Raw genomic sequence first — 13,728 nt, 5'->3', positions numbered from 1 at the left:
CTATCATGGCTAATTTATTTATTATATTTATATTATATTTACAGGTATTGTGAGGCTTATATAGTGAGGCAAAAAAGAAATATAATCAGCTGATCAAATGTACCTGTGGCAGAAGTGCATTTTATCAGCCGATTGCGTTTTTTTCACAATATAAGCCTCACAATACCTGTGCAATACCCAAAAGACATTCTCAGATTCCCAACATTGCAAATAAATGATACCTCCTAGGAGGCTTCAAAACTATTCCATGTGCAGGTAATTTTTTATTTTTCACAATATAAGTATGGTTTCTATGTGAATGTTCTGCATTTGTCTTAAACAAATGTTACAACAAAACCAGGACATAACATCAGCTCCCAAAACGCAGAATTGTCTGTGGTTCTTAGAGTCTCCAAAAGTAGAATAGGAGGCAGAGCCTTCAGCTATTAGGCTCCTCTACTGTGGAACCATCTTCCAGTTTTGGTCCAGGAGCTAGACACCCTCTCCACATTTAAGAGCAGGCTTAAAACTTTCCTTTTTGAGAAAGCTTACAGTTAGGGCTGGCTCAGGTTTGTTTTAAACCATCCCTTAGTTATGCTGCTATGGGCCTAGACTGCCAGGGGACTTCCCATGATGCACCAAGCCCCTCTCTCCTCCTCTCCCTCTCCATCCATACGCATTCATATCCCATCAATGCTCGTTACTAACTTGACGTTTTCTCTGTCCCATAGTTTTGTTCTTTCTCATCTCTCTCCTCTCTCCTCTTTTCACTTTCTGCAGGTATTTTGTGCCCCTGGTGCTAGAGAGTCTGGATCTGTGACTGCAAACCACCTACTGTCCCCATCTTGCTCAAGACCCACTGCTTCAATTTTTACGATTATAATTATTATTATTGTTATATTTAGTCTTATTTGTATTATTATCAGCCCTTAACTCTTTATGTGGTACCTGTATTGTGCTATGTTCTCTTTCCTCCCTCCTGCCCTATTGAAGAGAGGAAAAAAATGGATCTGTCGAACAGATATGATCTATGTGGTATTGCCTCTGTGTAACTGGCATTGATGATTTGTACTCAGTTAATGAAATCACAAACTTCTTTTAATGGAGAAACTGGAAAAGTTGTGCGATCAGGGCATAACAATGCCCTGATCGCAACAGAGGAAATTCACTTAAAAGAACATGTCCAAGAAGCCAGAATACTCTCTTTCTTCTAGAAAGAGTTCAGATGTCTTTGTTTTACTTTAATGATCTTAGAACAGATTAAAACAATGCTATTCAGGCTGTTTCTGCCTTTTTACCGAGAGGCTGTGAAACCAGCAGATAAAAGAAAAGCTTAGAAGACTCAAAAGAGTGATAAAAACGACAGAGGATGACACTGGTGTTATAGAGAGAATGAAGTGAATGTGAGTGTGACAAGTTTTACATATTTTGAGAGAGCCAAATACTAACACAATCACAGCATCTAGCCAATAGCTTTTGTGCAGGAAAGTTGTAAAAAAGACAGTTACCACTTGATAAAAGTAGAAAGTAACGAGGAAGTTGACACTGAATAGAGACTAGAGAGGTTTGCAACAGCCACAGAGCTGCCAACCCACTCTGGTTGTTTTTGTTTATTTGAAAAATTGTTACAGTTTATATGAAAAAAAGGGGGAAAAACTGTCAGATTGAGAACTTGTTATCGAAGACTGATAGCTCAACGATATGGTTTCACTTTACTCTGACTTTGAACACTATGCATATGGAAAAATGAGTTCATGGTTGGTTATTGATTATGTAGCTACAGGCAAATATCAATTAATCAATGTATTACACATTTTCTGTCTTTAAACTGGGATTGTTATGTTTTGTAAGTTAGTTTATTTAGCTGTACAGATGAAGTAATTTCTAAGCTAAGTTTTGAAAGTAACATTCTAAAATATATAGTTATAAAGATTAATGTAAAGTGTGAGGATATTATGCTCAATTATAGTGTAAAGGAGAATGAGTGAATTGGATTATATGGAAAAGTAGGCGATTGCTCTGTATGTCTGTGCAGGCTGTTATTTTTGGTTGAGGCTATATTCCAGACTGAACTATGCTGCTTTAGTTACCATCACCCCACTGCCTCGTGGACTTCTCGATCATCACCATCTTCTCACCACTCACTGGATCCGTATCATCATATTCAGTATATCAAAATTATATGCCACTCTCCTCTTAGAACCTAGATACTTGGACATACCTGCTAAAATGGTAATACATACCGGGTGAGTTACAACTAGTTCATGGATATGTAGATGCCTAGTTCTTATTATAACCCAAAAATATTCAGATAAACAGTTTTTCATTTAACTTATTTTATTTATTTAACTAGTAAATTATATAACATAATAATGATATGTGATAATAATAATATATATAATAAATGAGGAAATGGAGGCAAAGAGCATGTTAACCGTTACAACCTGGCTGACGCATTTCATAAGTAGTAGAAGTATTCAGGATCTCTGTTTACGTCTCAAAATCTTCTTGCTGTAATAATAATTATCAAAACTGCAACTTTTGTTGTGTTACCGCCACCAAGAACTTGATGTTTTCACCTGTACCTGTTTGTTGGTTTGTTTGTTTGTTTATCAGCAGGATTATGCAACAAGAACTGAACAATTTTGCACCAATTTATTTTTCATTGATTATTAGCAGAGTTGGAAGCAAGTTATTTTTCCATTTCATTCCAGTGGTTTTACACATTCAGTCAAGTAAATCCTGTGTTCCTACAACTTACATTACCGACAGCCATATCATTATAAATTAATTTGCTTTTTAAATAAAATAAATTCCAAATGAAATTTTCCCATCCTCCAAAATTCAAATTTTGGTATGCAATGAAAAAAATCAATTCACAAATTACTTAAAACTTGCTCAACATAGCTAGTGGATCATAATGAAACACACATCTGCACTGGTTTTTGTTAAAGTTACTTAATTTTGGAGATTTAATACTGTAAAATTGCAGTGTGATCTTTCATTCCTTCATGGTGGTGCATTCACAAGCTGAAGGGAAGGTCTCAGATGATACATTCCATTCAGAAGGTGTGATGTCAGGGATCTCAATTGGGAAAATACAAATACTTTCCAGACATGAATTAGTTGTATTCAGTGATGTATGAAAGTTATTTTTCTGACCTCAGAGTGGAGGGCAGTTTTAGTTACATACCAGCAGTTAAAAACACCTATGTCGAACTCAGATGTGTACTCTCTTTCTATGAGATTTTTGACTGTGACTGGCCAACCAAAAACCATCTTTCTGTGAGACAGCAAAGGAAGCCCAAAACCTAAGCATGCTAACGATAGAAGAATATCTAGCGCTCATTTCTTCCACATCATTCAGTTCATTTTGTTTCAGCTAAAAGGCCACACCCACTTCCCACTGCCATCAGGATCACCTGTTTTTGGCATTACTCAACACACAGCTTCACAGTGTACACTAGACGCTGCCGCATAGCAATACTGCGACTTTCTGGAAAAACTACAAAAATAATCTAGGAGCTCAAAATCAACATTACCACATCTTCAAGCAGAAAAATTGGCATACTGCGCAGCACATTGCCACCCAGGACACCTTTGTTGTTTTTCAATATCATTATCAAGGAAGAGTGTGATCTGGAACCCCACCACAAGAAATTACGCATTTGAGATTCCCACATTTGGGGATTTCACAGGGGTCAGCACAACCAGAGTGCAATGGATGAGCCTCGTCCTGGGTCAACCACCTTCTTGACCATGGTATCTCCCCTGCTAGGTAAGTATTAGTTGGACCTGTCAGAGACAGGGGGGTCTTTCCCAGCACTCTGGCTGACGGTGCCCACAATGCATAATCACATAATATCACCATCACCAGCAAAAAATACACCCCCATACTTTCAATAAGTCTAAATTAGTCAGTTACCATGTTTTTCAAATAATAAAAAATAAATTGATTAACAAATAAATTCGGGAAGCAGCGTTATAGAACTAATATGCAAATAGTGAGCCCGTTATGGTTTAAAAATTAAACTGAAGGATGTGAAGAAACCTCCTTATTGACCAGCCTGAAACATATTAGGAACAAGAAGGTAGTAGAAAAAGCAAATGCAGGTGGGTGGGAACTGAAGATCGGTACCACATCCTCTTCATGTTTGCTCAAAGTTGTCTCTGTGGCACAGTTGGTTAGTGTGTAGGGCCCTTAACTGAAAGTTAGGAGGTTCAAGCCCACCCAGGGGCTTATTGCGCTGAAATTTACCAGGTTACATCATCTATCTCTCTGTGATCAGACGGAAGGGTTAAGGAAACAATAAGGGAAAAAATGGCTTTAAAAGAGTAAGCACACTTTAGGTTGGTGGTTTGAGCCCACCCCAGGACATCTTTTGTTTAAATACCTACAATTGTTGATTGTGTATGAATGTAAAATTCAAAATTCCATGATTAAAAGTTTTGCTATATTACCCAGCCAGAAATTTAGAAGTAAAAAGTAGTAGTAGAAAAAACAAATGCAGGTGGGTGGAAATTGAAGATTGGGACCACACCCTCTTCTTTTTTGCCCAAAGTTGTCTCTGTGGCGAAATTTGTGTGTGGCTATTGGTGGTGCGAGCCCATCTAGGGATGTCTTGTGCATAAACTAACCAGGTTACATCATCTAAATGAAAAACTTACTTGCTGTTATGAGAGGCAAGGGTTAAAGAAACCAGCAGCAAGTGTGGCTGTGACAGAAAAAATATGACACATTATTATTATTTTATCCAAATACTAAAACTATATATATATATATATATATATATACACACACACAAATAACATCTGTATAGCAGGTTTATATAATTAATATGCTACAATTAAACCAGCTTCGTTTTAAAAATGTAATTGGAGTATGAAGAAACCTCACTATTGACCACCCTGAATTGTAGAAGTAGGAAGTGCAGGTGGTTGGGGAGAGAAGATTGACGATGCAGCATCACCTTCTTTGGCCAAAGTCGTCTCTGTGGCGCATTTGATTAGCTGTTTGGGCTGTTAACTGAAAGGTTGGTGGTTTGAGCCCACCCAGGGATGTTTGGTGCTTAATCTAAAAGAACCTGGTTGCTCTGATCAGAGGAAAGCAGAAGCAGAAAAAAGAACACGCATTATCAGTAGTGATATGTCCTTGTCTCACAATGATGCTTAATTAAAAACAGTACACACAAATACACACAATACTACAACTCAAAATAAGTTAGTTTTGCTAATCACCGTCACATACGGCATTTGTCACACTTCTAGAGAATCATGTAGTAAACAGAGGTTAAATTATCTATGATGATTTGTAGAACAATACATGAAATAGAAACACCTGAATATGATTTATATTTATATATATTTGTGTAATCTTATTGTCTAATTGTTATTTACACAATTCAATTACAGATTCCATGATGATTTCATTCCTATAGTTAGTGAAGAAAAACTGTATCAGAACCTTTTCATTTTACGGTCCACAACTACAACAGCAAAGTAGCTACAGTCTAAGTCCACACTAAAAAGTATCAACAAACAATGAACATTAAGAAGTAAGTTAGCTGGTATTGAATTTTATTTATGTTTTTCACTTTCCACAATCTGTAACTACATGTTAGTAGCTATATGCGAGATTAGAATACAAACTGGACAGTACAGCAGTAAATACAATGCCAGACATATTTCCATTTTAGTGTCTTTTCTTTCTTCATTGGATCTTTCTGTAATACAATTATAAAAATTGTCTGAAAACACTAAAACGTTTAAGCCGATCACAGAGACTATGTGTACTGTAATTAGTGTTTTAGGGTGTCTGATGGAACCAGAGCAGAAAACTACTAGGACACTGTCCTGCTAAATAAACTCGCTAGCTTCTTGTTGTCTTCTGCCTACTGATGGTGTAAAGCTTAACGGATGTTTGAACTGGACTCACTGGCAGCTACTGCTGTGCTCCTCCTCTCTTTTATAGGCAGAGTTACTACTGATAGATGCACAGCTATTCGATCTGGATTTTAGCTTCTTTTCCCTGAGGCCATACCTTTAAATATTATAATTTTGTTGTTCGTGTAAAGCAAGCCAGCAACAGTCCAGTGATGTCTCAGTGTTTAAATTATGATAATGAAAGGTACCAACACATATGGCAGGATATCATCATGTCAATTTCTTTGATGCAATTTGATACAAGACAAGTGTAATACATAGACACATGGGAGCAAAATATAAACTAAGATAAAAGCAATAAAACTGTATTTTGACACTGGACCTTTCTACAAGACAGGCCAGTGAAGTCAGGTAATGAAGGAACTATCTTATCTGATGTACTGTAGTGGTGCAAAGTCTGGAACAAATTTGCACTTAATGAAATAAAGTTTAGCCCGATGATAGTGAACCTAGGGCTTTGGCAGTTTCCCTAAATTCCGGGTTTGTAATCCAGTCCTGTTACTAAACTTAACTTCAAGTTTCATGCACAGATGCAAAACGCAAGAATTGGAAAAAACATTGTCACTGAACGTAATCCAGGGTTTTGAGGAATTGTCAGATATCAGCATTCCTGTATTAAGACAGGGCTGTCTTCCCATCAATACAATATGTTGCTTTCACTGCTGTAATAATAAATATGCTCAGTTTGCAAATAGTCACTTTCGTCTCGAACAGATGGTACAAATACACACACACACACACACACACACACACACACACACACACACACACACACACACACACACACACACACACACACACTCTGCTAAAAGTTCTGTTCCATTATGATTAGACCTTGGCTTCAGACACAGATGCATCCATATTTGTATGTGTGTCTACACAACTTTATTCTCCTGCTGACGGATTGGCTTGGTGCCGTCAGAATCCATTAGACTAAAAATATGGTGTACCACTGTGAAGCCAGAATGCTCTGTATTGTTTGGAGGTGTGATGTCGTGAGTGGAGTTGATTACATGAAGGGTTAAATGTGTTTCCCTGCAGAGTGGAGGTCAAAAGGCCACAAAGAAGCATTATATGAGGGTTAGCATGATGTATCTGGGCTTTGTGTTGTGTGGAAACTTTGTGCTCCCTGGATGTTTGGTGAGGGCAGAGTGAGTAGGAGGCAGAGGCTGAAAAAACAAATATTAAACTCCTATCCTCTGATGTAAAGTGACTGAAGCTCCAGAGAAACAGCAAGATTCTTCAAGATTCTTCAGCAAGATTCTTATCATGGTCTTATCATGGTATGTTTTTCTCAAGAGAGCCTGGTAATTTATGTCTTTAGGTAGCTACTCAGCTACAAATAATGCTGATACAATGTGGCTGATACCATACAAGTCACAACAACCAGTCAACTATGGAAATTCATTTACGACAAAAGTATTGAGCAAGTACAAAAAGCTTTGAACAAATTGAAAGGAGTCTTCGAAAGCCATTGCAGACAGAATTGTGTGAGTAATTAATGTTGAAACCCAGACGGGGAATGTTATAATAGATTTGGCTGTACCTGGAAAACAACAACAAAAAGGGAAAAACCACTGAACTTCCACTGAACTACCTGGCTAGGGTCAGGGTTGTTACTTTGCCTCATCTGCCAAGTCTGAAAGGGAGGTTATAGCTGGCATAGGCTAGTATAGGTGCCAGCAGTGGAGCTTGTGGTTTTTTGTATAGGCAGGAATAAATCACCGGTAATAACCAGCAAAACCTAAGAGGGACCATTCCTGTTTCACTGTCTCTGGTATTGGCCAGTTCCTCGCAGCTGCTCTCTTTTCCTGATCTGTAGTCACGCTATATCTATTCAAAACACATGGCCCAGGAATTGAACCTGTTTCATGAAGAGCTCACACTTATGGGGCTAAGCTGCTGGAGCCTCTCAAAATACTGCTCCTAGTGCTGTGGGTGACTATCAAAAGAGAAAAGGAATAAATGATCATATCATCAAAATATATCAAAAGATAATCATTTACCTTGTATCCGAGGCATCTCTGCATCAGGCGCTGCAAGGTTGCAGAGGTATTGCACAGGCCCGAATGGCATCTTCTTAAACTAGTGAAATAGGCCGGTACCATTTGGGCGTTGGAGGAGCACTATGGTGCTCCTGTGGTTATCTGGTGAAGAACTGCACTGGTGTGTCCAAAAACATTATCGTGGCCCACCAAAACCTCTTACAATTTAGTCAGCAGGTCTTGCAACTTCTCTTGTTCATCAGTCAGCAAATCTTCTCCTTGCAAAATACAGTCAGGATGCTGTACAGCTGGAGCCTCCCCTACTGTCCACTGAGGGTTTTTGGGGAAAGAAAACCAACTCATCTTTGGTGAGTACATCCACAGTATCAACCCTGGAGTACAGAAGCCAGTAGGCATTTCTGCAGCAGTAGAAGATGAATTTGGATTACACAGTCCTTACCTTAACCCCATGTATCCAACTAATGGTCCTGGCTATCAACCACTCATTTCCAAAATCATCCATCCCCTCTACCATGATGCAGCAGCTAGGCACATTAGCCAAACCAGCCTGCGTTTGGAGGAACATACCTCCAAACAAGCATATATTTCTAAAGGGGGGATCCATACCAGACCCTGCTTCTGTAGCTTAGCGTCCCTCTGGAAATCAACTAGGGCAGGGGCCACGCTGGTCGTTCAGCAAGCGGTAAAAGCCTTGTCACATTCTGCTGCAGCGGTCTGAGAGCACATTGACTTGAAGCTAGCAGTTCTGGGATGAGGGCCCTGAACTTATAGTGTCTTCACAAAATTCCAGCTGCCAAATAAATACAAAACTGGATTTCACACATAAGGATAAACCAAAGTAGTACACAAAAGATTCCACTAAACACAAAGCTCACTAGCCAACCCCTGGTCCCAAGATGTGAAACACAAAGAGGAAATCAAGTTACAACAAAACTCACACAAACAAAACCCAAAGCATGAGCTGCAAGCCAAGCTGCCATTTTACAGACAGGAAAAACCATTTCCAAAGGTAACAACAGGATTAACAACTTCCTCACTGACATTATTCTAGTTCCTCATTAACAAACCCACAGACAAAAACAGTACATGTGCTGGAACATGTGCAGAGCCAAAGCTCCAGAACCCTATCTAACTATTTTCACTTTCTATTTAACTGGTCTGAACCCTAGTCTTTGGAAAGATGCTGATGGTGGTTACTTATTTTTCACTTTATTAGAACACCACTTATTCATGCAGTAATGCAATCAGCCAGTCATTTTGCAGCAGTACAATGCATAAAATCATGCAAATACAGGTCAGGAGCTTCTGTAGTTTATTAGATGGTGTTGATGATTTGAAGAGGATGAAGGATACTCCGCTGACACCCTCTTGATTGCATATAAAGGTTTATTACAAAGAAGTACAGCGTCAAATCAAGCATCTGCAGATCTGCTTGTGAGAGGGTGTGAAGCCAATGAACAACTCTGAAAATCAGCCTTGACCACCAGGTCTTAAATAAGGCAGTTGTTTTTCCTGAAAATTTCACTAATCTAAGACTTTACGTCCAAAGCATTTCCTCCTATTCAGACTGCAAGGCACCCTCTGAGGATATATTTAAACATATAAATTCAGTTCTACATATGTGACCATACACCTCACTTCATTTAATGTTTACATAAAACATCAGAATGGGGAAAAAATATGATGCCAGTGACTTTAACCATGGCATGATTGTTGCTGCCAGATGGGCTGGTTTGAGGATTAATGAAACAGCTGATCTCCTGGGTGATTTTCACACACAACAGTCTCTAGAGTTTACTCAGAGTGGTGCCAAAAACAAGAAACGTCTAGTGAGCAGCAGTTCTGTGGACAGAAACAACTTGTTGATCAGAGGTCAGAGAAGAATGCTCAGGCTGTTGGAGCCGGCAGAAAGGCTATGGTAACTCAGATAACCCCTCTTTACAACTGTGGTGAGCAGAATAGCATTTCAGAATGCACAACACGTCATACCTTGAGGCAGATGGGATACAACAGCAGAAGACTGAGTCAGGTTCCACTCTTGGGGTGTTGTTGGCAAAGGCTAACCAGAACTGCAAAGCTGAAGACTGGAAAAACGTAGCCTGGTCTGAGGAATATGGATTTCTGCTGAGGCACGCAGATGATAGGGTAGGAACTTGGTATCAGCAGCACGAATAGATCAGGCCAATCTGCCTTCTGTCAACAGTCCAGGCAGGTGGTGGGGGTGTAATGTTGTGGGGATAGTTTTCTTGACACACTTTAGCCCCCTTAATACCAATCAGTTGTGGTATGAATGCCACAGCCTATCAGAGTATTGTGGCTGACCATGTGCATCTCTTTATTGCCAAAATTTACCCATCTTTTCATGCCTACTTCCAGCATGATAATGCACCATGTCACACAGCCAAAGTTGTCTCAAACTGGCTTCATGAACATGACGATGACTTCAGTGTACCCCATAAGCCTCACTAGTTACCAGATTGGAATCCAGTAGAACACCTTTGTGATCTGGTAGAACAGGAGATTGGCAGCATGTATGTGCAGCCGACAAACCTGCAGAAAGGAAGCGATGCAATCATGTCAACATGGACTACAGTCTCAAATGAATGTTTCCAACATCTTGTGGAATCTAGGCCATGAAGAACTGAAGCTGTTTCGAGAGCAAAGGGAGGCCCTACCCAGTATTAGTATTGTGATCCTAATAAAGTGCTTGGTTAGTGTGTGCACTGATTTCATCAGAAACAAGAAAGTGGCAAAATCTCTAGAAATCTGGGAAATACTCCAATGACTATAGCTTCACCCTTGTTCTCCACCACACTAGTGGAAACAAGTGAAAACAAACTGGTTGGTCTCCTGTTGAAATCAACCACTTCAACCTACGAAAGGGATGCATGGCTCCTACAAAAAGAAATGTGGCTATACTCAACCAAAAGATATGCATAATAAATCTCAAGCAAATGGGTTTAGAAACAAAACTAATGTGGGACAAATGATGCTCCCTTCCAATATCCCCCAAAGTAACTTGAGTAACCAGGCTAAACAACAGAACAGAAAACCTTGCATGATATTCTCAAAAATGTTAATCACAGCGCTAAATACTAAAGGAACTTCAAGCTGTCAAAGGCCCTTCAAGTGTTAAATTTAAATTTCAGAAACAGGATGAAGGCTTGACTTTGGCATGAGAGCTTCAGCCACAGCTGATTGTGCCCCACCACGATGGCAGAAACAGCTTGGGGAGTGGTGATACAAGGCTAGGTGTTGTGAGACACTGTACACAACTAGTGCTAGCGTTATACTCCACACTCAGACACCCACTAGATCAAACCCGCTCTTACTGTGGGAGCAGGAGGTGATGAAGTGGGGGGGTGGGGTGGGGTGGGGGTTTGGGGTGGGGTTGGGTGAACAAAATATCAACTCACTAAACCATACACTCCCTCTGGACACTTGGTATGCAAAACAAGCCTCTGTAAGCCTCTGTTGTTTTGAGTAGTCCCATAAAAAATGTTTATGCTGTCCCTGCCTAAATGACATACATTAAGAGCAGCTGATTATTAAAAGTGGATGTACAGTGCATTACGCAATGAAGCAGAACAGCTGGAGGACAGAGACAGAGTACAATCCACTCTGCCCTCAGTTCCTGCTGGGTTTACCTTGACATACTGGGACTGAAATGGAGAGAGAACCCATTATTGTAAAGGTAGCTGGATCTGTATTTTAGCACAGTATCACTTTGTATGGAAGTTTATTAGAAACAAAATTATTTAGTGAGTGCAAAATGACAAGACATTTTCACTTGGTGAAATTTAGACCTCTCAAAAGCTTTTGATGTAGTTGATTACAATATTCTAATATCTAAGCTTCAAAGGTATAGAATTCAGGATGTTACTCTCAAATAGTTTGTTAGCTTTATAGATATAAATTTGTAGTTATTGATAAATACATATAAAATTGTCTAAGCTTCTTCAAGAGGCACTGTAAGGATCTATTCTTGGATCATTGCTGTTATGTTAATGAGCTGCGTAATTTTTTTAAAAGATCTCTTTCTAGATTGTTTGTCTTTGTAGATTTGTTTGCTGATGATACATATCTTATACCATCACATGAAGATTTTAGTATGTTACTACAAAATGTTAATTCAGAATTGGTAAAGATCTTTAAAAGTTTTCCATAAAACAAACTTAACCCTATTTTTAAAAAGTCGAGTTTTATAACATTTTTCAATACAACAAGAAATACCCTAAAGACTCTGCATGGATATTTATACAGTATATAATCCTGAAATTATGCGCGTGTTTTAAGAAGAAGTCTATTCTTTTTAGATGAAAATCTTATATGGACAATACTTATGGAAAATATTTGTAAAAGTGAATAAAATGTCAAGTCAAGTCAATTTATTTATAGAGCACATTTATAAACAACAAACAACCAGAATGATTTATAGAGAAATTAAATGATGGGATTATTTGATTGATGATTACAATCCAATTAAAATAGAGGACTGATCACATAAAAACAGACACAAATAAGAGGATGTAAGTCAAATTTTAAAAGCATAGAATATCTTGATAAAGCATAACACAAAGAACATTGCACTAACAACAAATAAAATAAAAACAAAAAAAAGCCAGAGTGCTGTCAGGCATGTCTTCATGATGACAATTAAGAGGCTAAAGAAAAGAGATGGGTCTTTAGACTGGTTTTAAAAGATATCAGTGGAGGATGGAGATCTAATTGTTAGTGGCAAACTATTCTACAGTTTAGGGCCAACAACTGAGAGTGCTTGATCACCATTTTGTTTTTTTAAAACTGAAAAAAGTTTGTTCACTTAATCACCATTCTTGTTAAATGTGTGTTAAAACAAAGTTAATTGATCCACACATTAATTATTGTAATATTGTTTGGGGTACTGCTAATCCATCTGATTTTAACAAGATACATTTTATTCATAGGAAGTTCATGAGTATGGAAACTAATTCAAGCAGCTATGAATCATCTGTTCATCTTTGTTCACTTAATCACCATTCTTGTTAAATGTGTGTTAAAACAAAGTTAATTGATCCACACATTAATTATTGTAATATTGTTTGGGGTACTGCTAATCCATCTGATTTTAACAAGATACATTTTATTCATAGGAAGTTCATGAGTATGGAAACTAATTCAAGCAGCTATGAATCATCTGGCCAGTTGTTCTCTGTTGGCTAGTTCATTTCATGTTTTCAGGCCTTAACAAAAAACATCTCGTTGACAGTGCCAAATAATGTTTATTTTTTCTTTGCCTTGCCAGTCTTCTTTCTGACAATCAAACTGTGTTCGTAGATTTCAGTAATTCGTTTTACTATGACTTATAACAAATACAAATGGTAGTCAACACTACAAAAATAAGTTGTGTGTGTAACTGTAGTTATCCTTGAAAAGACCAATTTAATTTAACAATTTAATTATTTAATAATTAATTGATTAATAATAATTTGATTTTAGATACTCATTTTTTAGATTGGAGTTTTTGTTCTATTTTAAGTTAAGTTTTCTTTTTTTGCTTGTGTTATTTGTATTTTACATGCTTTGCAACAAAACAGATGCTGTATTTTTTTTCTATTCAAACTCACACAGTAGAGATGATGCTGCACCTTAACATATAAAACACCTCTTTCCTATTTTCCAGTGCTGTCCCTGAAGAACGTCATTGTTTCAGACTTTCTTCCTCCTCCTGGCTGATAGCTTATCTTCTTCTGTGCTCTTGTACCTAACACAGAGAAGCTTTGCGCTAGAAAATTACCTGGACCTCTATGGCCCAGAGTTT

The 13,728-nt window shown here is 38.2% G+C and overlaps 1 non-coding gene across 1 annotated transcript; it reads right to left on the bottom strand.

The window, feature by feature from the left end:
- Positions 1-3,602: 3,602 nt before the first annotated feature.
- On the bottom strand, positions 3,603-3,765 carry LOC120797800. Its single transcript, XR_005708588.1, has one exon. It is a non-coding gene; the product is annotated as a U1 spliceosomal RNA (small nuclear RNA).
- Between the last annotated feature and the right edge of the window lie 9,963 nt (positions 3,766-13,728).

The sequence above is a fragment of the Xiphias gladius genome, chromosome 12, assembly GCF_016859285.1.
Source record: "Xiphias gladius isolate SHS-SW01 ecotype Sanya breed wild chromosome 12, ASM1685928v1, whole genome shotgun sequence".
Lineage (NCBI taxonomy): Eukaryota > Metazoa > Chordata > Actinopteri > Istiophoriformes > Xiphiidae > Xiphias > Xiphias gladius.
Note: the sequence above shows the minus strand (reverse complement) of the source record. Positions and strands in the feature narration are given on the sequence as shown.